The sequence below is a fragment of the Melospiza georgiana genome, chromosome 2, assembly GCF_028018845.1.
Source record: "Melospiza georgiana isolate bMelGeo1 chromosome 2, bMelGeo1.pri, whole genome shotgun sequence".
Lineage (NCBI taxonomy): Eukaryota > Metazoa > Chordata > Aves > Passeriformes > Passerellidae > Melospiza > Melospiza georgiana.
Window position 1 is genome coordinate 20,706,394 of NC_080431.1, and position 19,616 is coordinate 20,726,009.

Sequence of the window (19,616 nt, forward strand, 5' to 3'; positions counted from 1 at the left end):
TCAGTTACCCTTGGATTTTCAGTTTTAGCAACCGATGTGTTTTTAATGTTTATGTTTGATTTGAGCATCTCTGACAAAGCTCTTGTTACTTATTTTTGTGTATTTTTGGTTGAAGATTATATACATATCTATCAAGATGATTGCTTTAAACCGTGGTCTATCTGCTCCTTCCACCAAACCTGGATCGCTTGCTTTAAAATTAGCCTTGTCAAATTTACTTAAAGTGACCAGGCAAATACATACAACTAATTTTGTTATAGGCAAAATTAACTAATGCTCTTTTTCATGGTGAGGTGCTGTAATGATTTTATATAGCAGTCAAACTATTTAAATACTAATGCTGTCTTCATGCTGTAATCACCATTCTAGTCAGATGTCATTTTTAGTAGCCTATAGGGAATTCCATCCCTTAATTATTCTTCAATACACAAACCAAGCATTCTTTAATTGGTGTAAATTGAACAGTGTTCCAAGGCAAACAAGAAGAGGACAAACTAATCAATGATTCTGTGCATGTCTATTGGAAAGCTATTGCCATTAGATCAAGTAACGAATCCTCGACTCCATTAGCTTCAGAGGAACGATGGGGGAAAAATACTGCTAATGCCACTTCTTACTATCAATCAGTAATGAAAAGTGTGCAGCAAATCCTTTAGCAGAACTGCAGCTTTTCTTGAAAGTGCTCATGGAAATTTAAAATACGAAGATATTTTGACTTCAGACTCCCGAGTCATATGTCTTTGATGGGGATTTGTCTGGAAACAATGTGTTTTGTTCTCTGCTGCCTTTAGTCATGTGGCCTGTTTTTTATTTTTCTTTTTTCAAATAAATGATTCTTGAATGATAACATAACTTTTTGCAACTTGTCAGGAACTTTTGGGTGAATTTTCTGTCTCTTCCAGGCTGTTTTCTGTACATTCATATGTATTCACTACTGCAGCACAACATAAATTGGTTGGCTCTCCCATCTCTTTTTTTAATACAATCTGAAATAAAGGTGCTGTATTTAAGAAACAGATGAAAAATCCTTCTCATAAATGTGTCACACTCACTTTTCATTCTTGTCTCTTTTTATCAGTTCTCTAAAAGTGATTATTTATCTCTGGAGAGAGAGGAAAAAAAAAGTAAAAGGCCCATTACAAACCTCTGGCCCAGATCTGCCAGTCTTAGAGTTTTAGTTAGTGTGGAAAGTGAAACTCCTCTGGAAAGAGATATACTGGCTACGGTTGTTCACTTTTTAATCTATTTGTTTTTGATATAATATGCTATTTACTGTTTAAGGACCTTTCATGTTGCTTTAAATTGAAGTTTTTAAAACGAGTCTAGCATAAAAAGCTCTAAGTGACATAGGCTCAGTAGAAAAATACAGCATCTTGTACAGACAGCCTTTGTTCACCACATTACAGTTAAAAGAAGTGTAGAGCAGCCTTGGTAGATAACCTGCCTTCTTAAAACAAGAGGGTTTCTAATTTCCACACATCCTAATCACAGTCACATTACTTCACTCTCTGTACCAGACCCCTCAGGGCTGGCTCTAGGTTTTGCTGTGAAGTCACATGTGTGGGGCCTGAGGCATTTTTCCACTTTACTTTTTTCTTTTTTAATCCTTTTGCCGGCTGGGACTCTCTAACTGGCTCTGTTGTCATGGGTGGCTGGCTAGGGTGGTAAGGAAGAGAGCAGCACAGGTAATCACTCTCAAGGTTTCATACTTGTTTACTTCTTTACATACTTGAAGACGCTGCAATATGTGTTTTCTGAGGAAAAGAAAGCTTCTCCCCTCACCTCCCTTCCTAGACCAGTGTGTGATTTCCAGGTAATTAATTCTCCTCTGTTTCCCTACTTTTTTCCTCTGCTGGTTGGCTCTTGTGTGTGGTTGTACTATTTCTAAAAAAATTAAAGTGTGCCATCTGGCTTAAGGTAGCTTTCCTCTTTCAGTTGCTCTTCAATATCTTCTGTGGTAGCTGTTAGAGGATGTTGATGCCAGCAAGTGGTTATGACACTTGAAGTGGAGATTGTTGAGTGCTGAAGAGGATTTTCAAGAGTGATAAAATCTTCACTCTGCAGACAGCATGATCTGAAAGCCAGTGGGTCCTTTGGAGTCTGTATCTGCTTCCTTGGTTTGGAGATTCGGCCCCTGAAAGAAAGGGATGCCAAATGTCCAGGGCCCAAGTAGATGGGACACACTCAAGGAGAGACTGTGGGGCGGCTGTGGGGTGCAGAGGGGATAAATGCTCTGAGATGATAACAGGCAGTCTAGAGTCTGACTGTACCTTGTTATAAAAAAAGAGGCCTTTTATAAAGCCATACTATGCATACTATGTTACAAAGGGAAAACTTTATCTAAGCAGAATGTCAGATAAGATATTTCTGTAAAGATTTCATAAAGCTAAACTTTGCATTTTTTGGTAAATCTTGTGAATTTCACTCATTTATAAAAGATAGTTGTACCACTATTCTCATATACATGAACAAGCCTTACTGGAGTTGAAACCAAATAAGAAAAGAATCAGGCCAACTTCAAAACTACACTTGGGATCCAAATGACACAACTGGGAGGATTTAGCATAATAAGTTTACCTGAGGTTGGAACCTATGTTTTCGGTTGCGTGGCAAATGTGGTTTAGGCTATAAGAAAGGGCTAAGATTTGTCATCTGACATTCATGAAAAACAAAGGAAGACGTTTTTATTTTGGTTTATTTTTCAAAAAATGCCAGCCCTAGATTGTTGGGAAAGCTTCAGTAGAATATTTTCTTAATCACCTTTATGTTCTTAGGTGTAGGTGGCCTTCAAAGTCCATATTAAACTCCCCACTGATTTCCTTGGGATTATGCCCCTCAGAATGGATGACAGGAGAAACAAATACTCATCAGGCCTCAGCCATTGCCTCTGATCCCCGCAAGGAAATCCTCAGACAACATTTTACAGGATAAGGGAAATCTCTTCTTTCCCAAGGATGACAGAGAGAAAGACAGACCATGTGAGGCGGGATGCGCCGCTCCCTTTCTGAGACAAAGAGAAGGCACTAACACACCAGCAGCCAAGGGAAGGGAAGCCAGGAGAAGGCTTTTGTAAAAGGCTAGGATAGCTAGTATGGATGCCTCAATTTAAACAGATACAAATGTGTTAATGAAATAATGTGAAAAGTCCTAATTTTAGAGTATGACAAAATTTCAAAATACTTTTTAGCTTGTTACATACTTTAACCCTTATGACTCCAGAGATCATTCTGATTTGAAAAAGTTATGTTTTAAATGATATATTTGTTTGCTTTTTTTGTATTTAAGAGTGAAGTAAATGTTATACAGGTATGACTCTTGGGGATGGTATTAAACAGGGGCAGGAGCTGGACTCAGTGGTCATTGTGGATCCCTTTCAACTCAGCATATTCTGTGATTCTGTGGTTATATGATGTTTTTTCATCAAATATACAGATACTACCTGAAAGAAATAATATTCTCATTCAGACTTACATTATACAGGTTGTATTCTGTGTAGTTTTGGCAAAGTGCTATTATATCAAGTTGCTATTGACATTGGAACAGAGTTTGGGATTGCTTTGTACTCTCTGTTTGGTCACAGTCATAGAGACTCTGCTTCTAAAATCTGTTGCATATACTCCAATTCTGATGATAAAGTTTTGTCATATTGACTTACTTTATTTTATAGTACTTCAGCCAGCTAATTCATCATGGAAAGATTCTACATTTTTATTTTATTTTTATTTTATTTTTATTTAATTTTAATTTTTTTATTTTTATTTTTATTTTTAATTTTATTTTTATTTTTATTTTTATTTTTATTTTTATTTTTATTTTTATTTTTAATTTTGTTCTGTTTTGTTATGTTATGTGAATGAACTCACCTTTGGTCATGCAGACCATTCTATCCATCCTGTTTCAGCAGATTAGTCCCATCCACAATTCCTCTCACTCATAATGGCAGCTGTACTGGGCATTTATAGTGTGTTTTTTACCCTAGATTAATTTAAAAGGGTTTTTTGTTTTTTTTTGTTTTTTTTATGGTACCACAAAAGCAAGAGTTCCATCAGCTTCTTAAAATAAATTAAATATCAATGTAATAACTGCTAAGGAATTGCTGTCAGCTAAAAACTATATTCACATTATTTTGGAAAGTAGCTTGCGCAGCCTTTTCTCAAAGGTTTTCAGTGGAGGAGACTCCAGACCCTCCACAAACAATAATTTCCACAGCTTCAATATCTTCACTGTTAGAAAATTTTTGCCAGCATTTGACCTGACGTTCCTTTGTTTCAATGTAGTACTGTCACTTTCTGTCATCTGGCTGTAGTCCTGAAATACAAACTCTTCCCTGCCTCATCCCAGAAGGCTTTTAGCATTTGAAGTCCTTGGATTTTATGTCCACTCATTTTCTTTTCCAGATGAAATCACCCCAGTTCAGATTTCTCTGTAGGTGACATTTCCCAAATTTCTGATCATTCCCATTCCTCTCCTTCGGACACTTTTGAAGGCAGCTGTATCTTTTTTGAAAAGTGATTTTTTAATGGGGTCCCTGCTAGCGTGCAGCTGAGCAGCATGATCACTGCCTTATCTTACAAGAAAGCTTCTGTCTGCTCAGCTCCCAACAGCTCAGCCCTCTGGCACCCAGATATGTTTCTGATTTTCTTTCCCACAATTCTGGGAGAGAGAAAAAGAGAGATTCTACCTCATTCAAAATCAAGCTCCAGTCTTGTGTTGCCTGCTCCTACCTAGTGGAACCTTCAAAGTTCTTCAGGAGCTGCTTAAGAGGGAAAGAGGGTCTTGGATGTTATCTTTTGGAGGAGAATGAAAACCAAGATTTTTCTGTGTACATGGGGCACATTTGACCCCATGCCATTTTTCTCTTTCTCTCTGTCTTTTCCTTCCAATATGAAAACCGCCTAAAAAATGCAATGCTTAGTTTTATCTTATTTTCTATTTTTTTCCTCATGTAATTATTTGCATTACTAATTTAAGCGAATGTGATAGAAAAGCATTATTTTAAACCAAAAAAGCCCAGAAAGCCAAAACTTGACCTTTTTTTTAACCATTATTTCTTCCAAAGTGGCTTGCATCATTCAGCATAAAAAATTTTTTCATCTTCAGGTCAGTAAAAATTTTGTGAAAAACCCTCACCAAATTTTTGAGTGATTGTTCTCCTTGATTTGACACATTTGAGCAAAATAACTCATAGAAAATTCTAATATAATTCTGCCACCTATGTAAATTCATTCAGATTTTACATCAGGATACCTGGTTAGTTTTGTTTGCAGCAGTATATTTTGAATATTTTTTAAAAAATTGCATGATTTTAATCACAGAAAACATAGACTTAGGTGCCTCACTTCCTTAAAGTTAACAGAAAACTCTCTTGAGCTTCTCTTGGGAAGGGTTGAGCCTTTAATCTTTGTTTGTTTAATAATAAAGTCCCTGAGATAGGCTGATAGAAAAGTTTCTTTGAGACACTCTTGTATCAATGTTAGGTATGGGGTTTTTTTCTGATATACCCTGGTTTCCTAGACTGCTTAAGCAGGTACTAAAGATTTTGCCAAAATTATCTCCTCCTGACCTTCTGGTATGTCTTTCTGTTCCTATTTCATGAAGGTATATAAATATTTTGCAGCAGAAATGTGAAAATATATTATATATTTACTTTTTTTTTTTTTAAGTGTGGTTCATAATTAGTCTTCTGTTTTCTTACTCCATTAAATTCCATTCCACATGATCATTTCTGAACAAACATTTGCTGTCAATATTTGCTGAAAAAGTCCAACTCAACCAGTAAATAAAGCATTAGAAAACATAATTTTGTTTCTTCATTCAGCTAAATCCATTAAGACTTTAACACAAGTAGAAACTAAAGACAAAGGGAATTTCTTAAAATATGAAGGCCTGTAGCACATTTGCATTTTGAAATTAATTGCTGACCTAATTATTTGTCAGTAGTAGGATAAGTTAATCAAATATAACTTACAGTAAAGCTTCTAAACACCCACAGGATTTTCTCCCTCAGAGTAAATTGTCATAGTGGTCCAGTTTGACAATCCATTCTCACTGTCATCTTGCGACCAAAGGAAGACTATCTGCGAAATGGTACCATATGGAGACACAAGAGAGAATGAAATACTTAGATCTCCTGTACAAAGGCATGATAAGCTAACAGTCACCAGAGGAAGTCAGGAACGACTAAGCTTTGAAAAAAGAAATACCCTGCCTTTCAAATCCATTTAGATTTATTTTTATACTCTCTCCAATTTGGACTAAAATAGTCTGATAATAAATATGCATATAAAATAGAAATCAAACGCATTGTGCAATGGTTCATTTCTAGCATATCTGTGGATCTGCATTTCATGCTTAGCGTTAGTTTGATGAAAAGGCCGGTATTTATAGACAAGACTAGGACCTTTCCCTCTTCATCTTAAGGAAACTGACTTTGTTATCCCCAAATAATATGTCACAACCAACCACTTCATGACCTGAGGCTAAGAATGCACAATTTTACTTCAAAATGCTCTTGGAAACAAAATCTGATGAAACCATCAGGTAATGTGACCAATGCATTATTTTCAAAAGGCATACCTAGGTGTTTGAGCTAGAAATACCTCATCAGTAGTAATATGAACTACTTCATCGCTTCTGTTATTACAGTACTGCCTCTCTCCTGTCATCTGCTGGCAATGGCAACCCACAGAAAAGGATGTTTTTCTGATCATTTTGCACTCATTAAATACAGCTGTCACAATAGCGGATGCGAGACTGCATACAAAACTTTTATGCCACGTCAAAATAAAGCAGAAACATTTTAAAAAGATCTGAAACCTTTGAAGCCTTTTCTTGAGAAATATTGAAATATTGCTTTTTGTTGTTGTTGTTTGCGACAATTGAAAATGTTCCACAGCTACACACATTAAAACTCATTGCAGAACAAAACATCATCCATCAAAATTAAGGAAAAAAAGAAAAAAAAAATGGAGAAAACATAAAACCAAACCAAATCTCTCTGAAGCACAAAGTGTTTGGTTTCTGAGAGTCTGAAGTTCTGGTTCATCACCTGATTTCTGGGGCTCAACATCCACTGAGTTTCAAGATCTCAAGGGACCTGACATTTAATTCTGGATTATGGATGAAATCTGCCCCATAAAACTTCCAGCTGAGCGAAAACATCTTCCCCTAGTTCTCCATTCTGAGAAAAAGCTCTCTTTCAGGCTGAGCAGCAGTAAATTCTGTAGTTTGACATTATTTCCTTAAAAAAAAATATTTAAAAGGTCATTGTGAATGACCCCAAAACCATTTGGCGTGTGGTGTGAACAGACAACCCCTTATGAGTAGCATGTGTAATTACTCTTGTTTGGATGCAAGTGTGTTCTGAAATACTGTACCATGCAAGGTGACCTATTGAAGACTTTGGTCACCCTGTAAGAGCTGCAAGAAAGCAATAATTTGCACCTGTCTTGCACCTCCCAAATTCAGAACTGCATGATCATAAAAGAATAAAAAGTTGTTAACTTTGAAGCATCTCCTTGAGTTGATGGCTACTGTGAAGCAGGTCAATTGAGAAGATTACAGATTTTCAAAAACACAGAATTTTCAAATGACACCCAATTGTGGGTAAAATAGCTACTCATATGAACATAGGATGTTAAAGACGGCTGATCTTAAAATTCTATCAAGAGACTTCTTTGAAGACAGGATGATACAGGTATAAATCAATGACTGCTATTACTTGCAGTAACTAATTTAACAAAAATGAGATCCATTTCTTTGTAGTAATTCTGCTCATTGTTGTAAATCTGCCTTCCTGAATGTATGGGCTTGGGCCAATTATGTGATTTACATGTTGTGGGCTTTCCATTCCCTTCTCATTTTTAGACGGAAATTTTTGTCTGTGCAAACAGTGATGAGAAAATTTGCAAGTGCATGTGCATGTACACACGTGTGTATGTCTAAATGAACCTTCAACACACCACTGAAAATTTCTTCATGCTCACAGTCCTGCCAGCAGTAGGATGCATGGAAAGGAGGCTCTTGGAAGCCATGGCTGGTCTGGAACTGCCCCAAGCTCTCTCATTCCCCCTGCAAAGTGCAAGCACATGATGGCCAAAGGGAAGCAATTTCCAGCATTTGTGTGGCTGGCACCCATGCAATGCAAGCTGCTTTCATTATGGGGAGCTAAGTGTGTCTCCATGAGATTTCGTGACACTTACAACTGTTGTGTGGAGATATTATCAGCTCTCACACTCTTTCTCTCTCCCCCTCCTCTCCCTCTCTCTCTGACTTGCTTCTTCCTGACACAACTATTTCCTGCTCCCTTTACTTCTCTTCCTGGATACCCTTTATATTCTCCTTTACCTTTGTTGATGGCATCTTTCCTGAGGTAAAAGAAATAAAACTGTGTCCCTGGCTTCGGGAAAAGGAGAAAGACAGCACAAATTTTACTCCAAGAGCATATTCTCCTAGACCAGCAGTTTTTGTTAGAAGTCATGACAGAATTTGTGAGTGAGAATACCAACATTGGGAAGAGCATTGCTGAGCTCTTGTTTGCAATTACTGCCTATCATCAAAATTCCTGGCTCAGGCAGTCCCAAGATCAATTCATCTGATGTCCCGGACAGAGTCTGTTTCCCAGATTGCAGAAAACTTTTTCAGACAGCACTAGACTCCATAAATCTGAACCTCAGGGCACTAATCCCAGCTATGGCTGCAGGGCCGAGTCACTTTGGGACTTGAGTGAATGGGGATAAATCGCAATGGAGTGACCAGTGGAAGGAAATGCAGCCAGAAGAAATCTCAAACTATAGGTTGTGAATGAGTATGAACAGAAATTAAAGACGGATAATTTGGCATGCAGTACAGGGAAGGAAGGAGTGAGAGAATTCAAATAAAGGGCACAAGTAGTGAAAGAGAGACAGAAGAACAGAGGAAAAGGAGGAATATGAAAACCATGAGAAAGAGAGGGAAGAATGCAATATAGGGAAGGACAATACAGGAAGTGAGAAAACCTTACTGGGAAAGTTGAGACAAAGGGAAGATAAAACCTGTGTGAAACACCTACAAGCAACATTTTGTGTGCAGCTACAACATTTCACCAGCCCAGAGTTCACTTTCTCTCTCAATATGAGAGTCCTCCTGCTGGCCTTGGGCCAACTGAGACACCCCACTGATGTCCTGGCTGCTCCTGTTCCTCCCTTCTGGGATCCGTGTTCCTTCCTACTGCCATCCCATAGCGGGTCAATACACTCAAGTGCCTGACCAACTCCTGTCTTAGGGCTTTCAGAACTAATTTTCAGACTGGACTGTAATCTCAAAATCTGCCTGAGAGGGCACGGTATAATCCCAGCTCTATTTTAAAGGTCAAGTCCTGCAGGTTTTGCCTGGTTTTGACTCATTCAGACCTTCCAGTGATTTCAAAAGCCATTGACCTAGATAAGGGAGGGCAGAACTGGGGCCACAGTCAGATTTCCAGTATAAAAAGTGACTTCATTTTCAGATGGCTTCACTGTACCTGCCGTGAGATTTCACTGCTCTGTATTCCTCATTGAAATATGTGGAAGGTTCTGTACATCAAATACATAAAAGGTTTGACTTTTAATTCCTACCATGTATTTTGGTAAGAGGAATTAAATGTCAAAACACAAAAGCAATTATACACTTAATGGTAAAAAACATATAATCAAGTCATTTTTTATATTTTCAAATTGCGGGGATTGAAATAAAAGGGCAAGAGGGTCTTACTTTGACATTATAGGAGATGGAAAGGCACATTTGTATCCTTTTGTACCTTTTACAAAATGAATATGCCTGTAATCAGACCCATTCATTTTGAAACGGAGATTGTGCTTTAGATCTATGACATATTTGCAAGGGTGTTGAGAAAGTATCTAAGTAAAATGTGCCATAGGAAATCAGCTCTGGAGAAATGCAGCTATTCTTCATGATGATATACAACTAGTTTGGCATAACACTTGGGGTGAAACAAAGCCTGCTTGTATGGGCAAGTCATGGCTGTATATTTAAACAATCATCGCTACAGCAAAGTAGGCAAAATTTCCTAACCTGGGAAATGTCCAAGCTTCAAATTGCTGGAGGCTGGGACAGTGATCTGGGACACTCTGCTAGGAGGTTAGCATCTTCTCCTCTGCAGTAGGCAGCTGCTGGGGTTTAAGACACAGGTCTGTTTTTAAGCTCTGCCTTTGTCAGGTTAATTTTTATGTCCCTTTCCTCTATGTACCTACCAAACTTAAAGTCCTGGTGGTGCCTCTGTTTCTATAGTATTTGAAAATATTGGCTAATGCTGGTGTGTCTGTACAGTCCCTGCCACAGTGAACCAGTGCTCCCTTTGCCAGGCTGGTAAGCGCCTGTCCAGCATGAGCTGGTCCTGCAGTCTGGGCACAAGGACAGGGTGCATCACAGCTCTCTCCTTCCCTGAGGCTGGGGATGACTGATGCGCATTTACAGCCCAATCTGTCATTTCTCTATTGCAAGACCTTCTGAGACAGACTAGAGGTACAGAAATGGACTTCTGTGAGTTTAGTGACAACCGAGTGCTAAAATGTCTCTTTTCCACTTCTACAGCAGTTTATGAGGGAATGGAAGACCTACTAGTGATAAATATTGCTACATTACTGCAATATGGCAATTGCTTATACTCAGCATCAATCTTTGTGAGCCATTAGACCAAATTCCTTTTTAACCCTGCAAAATCTACAAACATATCCCATCAAAAACATAACAGATGTAAAGTGTGGGATCATTCCTCCGTCCCACAGACTAGTGTACTCATATTTTTCCAAATTCTCAGGTCTGATTCCTGCTTATGATGATATTGCATTTGTGAAGCTGTCAAAAAACACTAAAAATTATTATGAACACACTGCTGTGTAAGTAAATATATACAGCTAAGTGGCTCTGACATGAGCTAGATGAAAACACCAAAACATCAAGTTTTAAAACACGACTTAAAATGCCCCAAAAATGAAATTCAAGCTGAATTACCAATCAGACCACATTTTTGCCATTCTAAAGAGAAAATATTTATTTGGACCATGGTGATTCCCTGTATACACAGATAGTTGGCACTTTGCTCAAAGCTTATCCAGGTAGCCAGCTTACAGAAGGGATTTCCCTTCAATGGATTTACATCAGCAACCTGTCCGAGACAAAATGTGGGTTATTTACTATGGAGCTGGACAAAGTAGGGTTCTATTTTAATATAAGCTCTAATTCTTGACTTCCAAAATTAATTTTGGCACCTTTTTTTTTTTTTTTGGTTTGGTTTTTCTTTTGTTGTTATTTTTTTTTTTTTTTGTGTAGAAATACTTAAGTGTTTTCTTGATGACTCTTTATAAAGGTATCATAAAGATTAAAAACCTGATCCCAACAAAAATGGTAAAAAAAATCATTTGAGGAAATATGGAAACACTGGCCAGTTCACCTGGAGATCTACTGCTTCTGCAGGCTGCTTCACATCTGTAGAGGTCCTAAAAGCACAGAAAGATTTTAAGAGAATACTTGTATTTATATTTTATGACTTAGAAATGGTAGAACATCTGTTTTGCATGCAAAAGCACTATTATTATATATCTATATTTAGCTTTCACTTTTAGTGGGTGTTAACTGCTAATGTATATTTTGGGGAGTTTGAAAATTTAATGTGAAACTGTGGTATTTTTCACCTCCAGTAAAGTGTGCTTTTGATAACAAAAGAGAAAAAAATCTCCAACCTGCTAAATGGTACTTACTGAGAAAGAGGTTTCTCTTTTCCAGGGAGAAGGAGGCATCGAACTTTTAAATTCTACTTGCAGGATTACAATTTTGTAGGGGAAAAAAAGGATCAGAAAAATCCCATTTTTTACAAAAGTTAATTTCTCTCAAATTTGGACCAATTGAGTTCTATCACGTCGTGTTTCTCCACAGAGAGAATGCAATGACTGGCATAGGAAGACTCTGAGAACAAATTTTTTGATGGACATTTTCTGTCACTCTTTACCATCACAGCATACATTTTCCTGTCACATAATATACGGTAATTATATGGATTTTCCTCTTTCCAAATCATAGGAATGCTTCCTTACTTGAACGGAGGGGCCACAGACTACTAGTCAACCTAAAAATCCTGTTAGCATTACATCTCAGCATAAATAAAGAATTTGGATCAGTGCCTTGTTAGATCACCGCTATTTCTAGCTCGCTGAGTAAAAAGAGCATTTTTTTGCAGCCTAGTTTGATAAGTAAAAGGTGTCTTTCTCACCTGCGTGCACTCTGAATTGTCACTCTCATTCTTTGTTCCTTTGCATGCGGCTGTTGTCAGCTCCCGAGTCACAGAACCACTTGCAGGAACGGCTCGGGAGAGTTTCGGAAGAAAGGGAAGGGAAAAAAGGAGCCGCATTTTTATTTAACGGGAGAAGGAGAACATAAAGAAAAGAAAGGTGTTCTCAAGAACGTAGCCTGCAGCCTTGTCAGGTAGCATTTCTTCAGATGGTTTTTTTCTCACCCCTTTCCCACCCCAAGATCTCTCTTCATCATTTTTTTAAACATCTCTTCTGGGACAGAGACATGAAAGTGAATTGTGGGTCAAAGGCAAGAATTAGGGGTTGCCAGGTCTGCTTTCTGATGGCTTTACTTTATCTTTGTGTCCAAGCTCTTGCCAGTTAGCAGGTACTGTGGGTTATCCATTCCAGTCACATCATTTTCTGCTTGATGACAAGCATCACACATTCATCCATCACATTTACATTTCAAACTGCCACACTGCTCTATTGATTAATTATTTAGCAGCTCTTGGCCACTTGTGAGCGTTTCTGTGCTCACGTTTCACAGGGAAGGTCCATTCTTTTTATTTATGTGCAGTTTTGTAAAGCTAAAAAAAAGAGAAAAGGTAAAGCCTTTTTCATACACACATGCCCCTAACCCATGTGTGTGTGCCTGTATCTATGCACACATGTGTGAATATTTACGTGTGTCTGTGTGTGTGTGTGTATGCTGGTAGAATTAGGCACACACAGGGAGCAGAAGCAGGTAACCTGATCAATAAGCACATGCTCACACTGATAATAGATTTCTGAGTTTTCAGAGCACTGAACAGCAGATCAATGAGACCTTGCAGGTGTGCTGGAGCTGGGAATTGCATCAGCTACATCATGCTCCCTACAGACCTGCAGGGAACACAGACATCGTCCTCTGGGCTTTGTCACTTTGAGCAAAAACAGGTGGAGCATTTTTGCAGGTGCCTGCTAATGGCTGTGTTTCTTCCACATCACAGTCAGGAAAGGGCAGCCTCTGAACAAGGCAGGAGATCCAATTCGACCTAGGGCTCAACTTGCTCCAGAAAATCACTCCAGCCGTCTTTTCCTCAGTTCTCCTTTTATGATATGCAGAACGAGGATCTAATTTTATACTTCTTTTGCTTGCTTTATTTTATTGTCAGATAAAAAGCCACTGAAAGAATAAAATCTACCTGCTCTACCTGAAAATCCAGGTTAGCTCAGACGTCTGTGTCTGGCAGAATGGTGTTTGGCCTTGCTTCTGTGCCCTGGGGCACTCCTGGCCACTCTGCTTTAGCTGGATGCTTTCCTGACCCACCACCCCTCATCCAGCAGCTCCCATGAGAGCAATCTGTAATCCTTGGGTGTCCCAGGGGGTGGTACATTCCAGACTACCCTCTGATATTGGTAACTGCTTGTCCAAGGATTCATGTCCCTAGAAGGAACAGCTGCAAGAGGAAAGCAAGATGCACAGTTCCAAGATCGGAAATGTTTTCAATAAAGGCTTTGGAAAAGTCATCACACACTTATGTTGGACCAGAAAATGAGGTAACATTGAAGTCTAGAATTAATTTAATATTTGGGTCTGTTTTAATGTTTTCTACTGTTTTCTTTTTTTTATAAGTTTATTATGGATATAGCCCAACAAATATAAACAGAGTAATTCTTTTTCCTGTTACTAATTTTCAATGATTTTTGACTCATACAAAGCTTATTAAAATCAAAAAGAGTAGGTATATTACCTTTGTGGATTCTGGTGAGACCTTTGAAGAGCAGGGAGTACATGGTTTTTATTGCTCCATCTTTCACATATCTGTGTTTATCCTTCAAATTGTCAAAGTCAATGTAATACCACTTTTTTGTAAATGGGTGGGATTTGTGTCACTATTCAGCTCATTTTGTGAATGCTGTTAGGCTAGGGTTGGTCAACATTTTTCTGTTAAAATGATTTAGTTTATTATGAAGTACATTGGGAACTTGAACAAGGTGAGTGAGTATCCTATTTATATTTACAGAAAAATATTATACCACTCATACAATGCCACAAAACCATCTGCTTGGTCGATTAGTGTTGCTAGTACACTATGTAGCACCCATAGAGAAGAGAGAATAACTGACTGGGTCCTTTCTGTTGAAAGTATTGAAAAGAAAAAGTGGAGTTAGCCTTAGCTCTGACTTGTGGTGGAGGATTTCGTTGTTTGGTCAAATATAATCCCCATCTCTGAGTGCAGTTAAAGGAAATATTAAATGTTTAATTTTTGCCATTACTTCGCCTCTATGTTCTCTTCCCTTCCTGCCTCATTCAGTCCCTTTCTGTCTCTATTCTAACAGAAACTTCTGTGAAGTGCAAATTAATCTACTTGTATTTTTTCAGCTCTTTCCAGAATTCCTTCACCTCTGGCATTTAAAGTAACCACTTGAGGCTGACAATCCAGACATCTCTCATATCTTCTGCCTTGTACAGCGCCAAAACCACCAAAACTAGTGCCTGACAAAGAAGACCACTGAATCCCTGCTAGTGAGGGAAATGTTTCTCTTGCTTTGGTGTATAAGGGAGGAAGGGAATGTAGCATGTAACTCCTTGGATGGAAACACAGCAATGGATGGTCTTATCTGTGAGAAATCCTGACCTCCCAATTTCCAGTGTACTGTGAATACTCAGAGAAAACATTTTAATTTCTACCTGTTATCCTAAGTGATTTTCACTGATATAACTTCTGCATGTGAAATGTCATTGCAGCAGTATTAAGTTATAATTGGAATAATTAAAACTTCTAGTAATTTGAAAATCAACATTTTCATGGTTAACCAAAGGTGATGATATCTATTACCTCTATAGTAAACAAAATGTCTTATAATGTAAAGCACAAAAATGAAGGACGAAATGTGAACTTTTAACTTATACAGCAGAGTGGTTCCTCTTACTTGAGTAACTCCAACAAGAAAACAAAAATACTGGTACTGTGGCAACACTTGATAAAAGATATTATTATCAAGATCTCTCTGAAGTACTCTTCCACTGTAAAGATCCAAAATTAAAAGAAGATAAATGAAATTCTTTCTCTAATATTGTCATCATATAGTGACAATGTACTGCCTTTTAATTTTCCCCCCTTCATTTCTCTGGAATAGCCCTTCTCTGTAGAATATCAGTCTCTTTTACATACCTGTTCATTCATTGATCCCAAAACTATCTGATACAGGGATGATGTGGCAGCAAAGCTCTTCACACTTTTTCTGTTTTGCTTGCTTCATCTCTTCACATTTGCAGTTAACAGGCTTGCTCTGTATAAAAAGAATAAACACAGTAATTGGTTTGCCATAGGTGTGTTTAATTTGTATTGTCACAAATAAAAAGGAAAAACAGCACTTCATCTTTTTTGGCTAATGAGATCAGGAAAGTATTTTCATAATTGAAAACAAAGAGTCTTTTAAATAAGAGTCTTATATTAGAAAATGAGAACAATATAAAACAGAACCCTTCTAGCGAACTCTTCTCTAAAATGCCAAACATGATAACAAACAAAACCAATTAAGTTATGAGTGGACTTCTTACTTTACATAGATTAAAATACATAAACATAAATTTCTCAATATTTTACAGGATTACACAGACTCTAATTCTTATTTATTAATTTTATTCTTGCTGATTACCATTTCTGACTGCATAAATACTGGCCAGCAAATCCTGCTATTACCACTGATGAGAGAGGTCCCAAGAAATTATATGACAGACAAAAAAAAAAAAATCCAAGTACAGCAACAGGTGGTTCTTCCTATTGTCTATGAATGCAACATTACCTTACTGTTTTGAGGAGCAAATATTCAGCTGCTGCTGAGAAGGTATTCAATTGCATCATCAAACTTAGCTGGCTTCCACTTGGCGACTAGAGTTCATTAAAGATGAACATCCACATCTTATTGTCAATCCTTTTCTGCAAAAGAATTATTGTTAATCAATTTTGATATAAAGGTCAGAGAAGAAGAATGCTATGTCTTCTGCCCAAGCCTGGTCATTCAGTCAACAGAAGGAGCCAGTACAGTATTTTCCAGAGGAATTAAAAAGACAGACAAATAAACAGCCAACCAAACCATGAAATGGCAAGTGATAGATCAAGCTAATAGTGCAGTGCTGTTGCCCATGGAGAACAGCACTCCTGCCTGACTTCCCAGCACATGGTGCATTTGCTCTTACTTTATTAGCCAAGCAGGACTCACTTCTGCCTTTCCAGTACACCCAGAAGTCCCAGAAATACAGTGATGGTTCCATCTGTTATGGTAATGGCATTAACAACTATTCTTTTCAATCAAGGAACCCTATTTATCAGATGGTCACCTGTAGTAGGAAATCCCACAGGTTGACCACATGCAACACAACTAATTTCTTTTTGTTTCCTCTAAATTTACTATCTCATACCATTTAACTACTCTGACTGCCCTCTTTTTCATAAGTAATATGACAGAAAAAACAAGGAGGTCATGACTCATGGCTTAATTAATTACTCCCAATTAATCACACCTTCAGGAGCCTCAGGTAGGTACAATATTGAGAAACAGGCTTCCTTGCTATGCCTTTTACATATAACATTGATCAAGAGAAAAGGGAGAGTGCTCCTGTCCCTCAGGGGTGTAACTCTGCATTGCTTTGCTGGAGAATTACAGCGGGATTGAACAGAGAAACATCTTTGGGAAGTAAGCAACTCACAGGAATACACATTTCTTCTTCATTCCCACCTTTTTTACAAAAATGCTTGGAAAACATGCAGAAGTCATTGATTCATAGGTGCACAAAACCAGCTGTTTGTACACAGTCCATCTTAACATTAATCTGGCTGAAACTGATAAACAAAAAGACACTGTGGGATGAGCTCATTGCAGGCAACTGCTCTGCACCTGCACAGCAGGAGAAAAAGTAAATTACGGTCTGTCTCTTGTTTTCTCCAGACTAATAAATCTTAAATTTTTTCCTAAAGAATGGCATGCAGAGAGGAAACACCCTGATTCAGAGCATTGTGTCTAAGGGGGGAGGTCTCTGCAAGGTGGCAGTGACAAGTCTGGCTGCTCTGAGAATTGAGACAGACCTGGGGTAACCTCATGCTTAGGCTGTTAGGTAAAACATCAGTTTACAGCATCACTGCTGCGACTATGATAATGCTGCAGAGATACCAACAGGGTTATTGATTTATTTGAATCAAATATCGTTAACATCAGCCAGAGGAGAGGACTCTAGGTCCCAAACTGGCTAGGGGCCACTTTGCTGAAAAGGGTTATGATTACAGATAATTGCTGGAACTGGAGTACGGACCTTGCGTTCGTGACTTTGCATGGCCATCTGTTTTTCTTCCCCCTCTGAGATTTCCACCTTTCCCTCCCGAGAATACAAAAGACAACAAACACCACACAAGAAAATACAGTCACTTCTTCAAAGTGCTGCTTAAAACAATGTGCAGTGCCATAGCTAGGCCTGCAGGGAGCTGGCCATTAGGCTCTGTTTCAGTAACCTTCTTTGGGGACAAAGAAGGAGAGGCAAGCACTGTGGTTAGAAGAGGTGCAAGATGCGCAGAGGCACTTCCCGCTGGTTTTACCTCTCCCTAGAAATGGGAAGTCTTGGAAGGAGGAAAGTACTCTAGACCCTACTGACTTGAGATGTCATTGCTTCCACTTTATGAGAGGGGAGACATCCTGAGGTCCAGAATTCTGGTGGCATGTGAGACCTTTTTCCTCTTCAGCTGGAGCTGTGATTGAGCTGTGAGCTGAATTTCACAGTCAATGCAGCAATCCAATAAGATAGTGCCTTGATGTTTGGTGGTTATCTTGATTTTGGTAGTGCAGTGGAAAACGTTTTGTACTTAACTTCACATAAATGACACAGGCACAGAGATGTGAAAAGTCCTGTAGGAGCGGTAGCAACTGCATACAGCTTTTAGGCTAAGGATTAGCTGCCTTTAAGTAGGTTGCCCTCACTAGATTGAGAACTGATTGCAATACCTTCTTGTCTCTTCTTTACTTCAATCAATAATTTTTAGGGTTCAAAATAATCAGAGTGCAATAATTCCTCCACTGGAACAGTCATGTAGTGATGAATTATATATTCCAGTCTTCATAAGTATGAAAGAAGAAAGGCAAATTTTGAACAAAATCTGCTGTACTGAGGCTAAATTTGTGTCTTTGCAGCTGACAGGTATGCATCTTAACCGCCTTGCAAAGTTTTATACTTAATGGGAATAAGCTTTGGTAACACAACAGATATTAAAAAACAGACAAACCAGCCGAAAGCTCAGCTGTATGTGTCCAGTGTGTGCCTTTAAATACTATTAAAATTGAATTTGACTAGACTTGCTCAAATCAGACCTGTTATCAACAACACATTGTCTCAGGAGACCAACATTTGTCCAGTTAGGGCTTCCTTCATTAATCGTCCAGCATCAAGCAAGCCAAATCCAAATCTGTGGAGAAAAAGCAATTAGATATTTTAAGCAGTGATAAGAACACCACAAATAATCAATTTCTATGGCATTAACAGCTACCTGGCCCAGAAAAAGTCTATAAAAGCTAGAATTTATTGCAGAACACCAGACAGCTTACAGAGCATTGATTCTTAGTAGTATGCATAGATTGCTGGATTTAAAGAGAAATCCCTAATGGTTTTTACCTTTAATTTTTTTCCTTTTAAAGGGAAAACAAGGATAAGGTGTTCATGAGGCCAAAATGCAGCAAAAGAAATGTCTAAGCACTGTTAAACAGAATTTGTCTATCTTTCAGATGAACAGAATACTACCACACTGTTTAGTCGCTATTATATGCAAGATAATGCATAAACTTCGTAAGAGATGAGATGCCAAATACAACCATAGTATTCTGTGGTGAGAAAAATACATTAATTTGGCTTCTTTTTAAAACATCTATTGTACCTGAAATGCCAGCAGACTAGAAACCATTTTTGCATTTGTTCTGCTTGTGAATCTTTAGGCTTTAAAGCCTTCTATTCCTCCATAGCAATCTCATATTGGAGTATTTTATTCTGCATTAAACTTTGTGATTTGTAGCTATTTATAAAAGCAAAACAAAAGGTAGTGCAAAACCCAGCAGGCAGAGCATTATTATCTGCAGTAGACAACAAAGTTTTAAAACCTATTTAGTCTTAATGTTCCCCAAAAACAATTTTTGTACATAGGTGTTATAGTTTCTCTTTAAATGTTGAACCAAAACATATCTGAAGTCAGATTTCTAGACCAATGGTCTGAGAAGTCAAAAGGGGCTTTGGCAATCTTCTCCTCTGACCCCCTGTATACATGCACTGGAACCTTTCCCAAGTAGGTGGATTAAACAATGTCTTTCAGAAAGATGTCTAATCTCATT

General features: G+C 38.1%; 1 long non-coding RNA gene across 1 annotated transcript in view; it reads right to left on the reverse strand.

Annotated features, from left to right (window-relative positions):
* Window positions 1-10,975: 10,975 nt before the first annotated feature.
* The window catches only part of LOC131097098 (uncharacterized), a 153,413-nt gene continuing 144,772 nt past the window's right edge, over window positions 10,976-19,616 (reverse strand). The window contains exons 3-6 of the long non-coding RNA XR_009116036.1: window positions 18,609-18,703; window positions 16,059-16,192; window positions 12,245-15,542; window positions 10,976-11,474 (exon numbers count right to left, since the gene is read on the reverse strand). This is a non-coding gene — a long non-coding RNA (uncharacterized LOC131097098). The remainder of the gene's footprint in view (window positions 11,475-12,244; window positions 15,543-16,058; window positions 16,193-18,608; window positions 18,704-19,616) is intronic.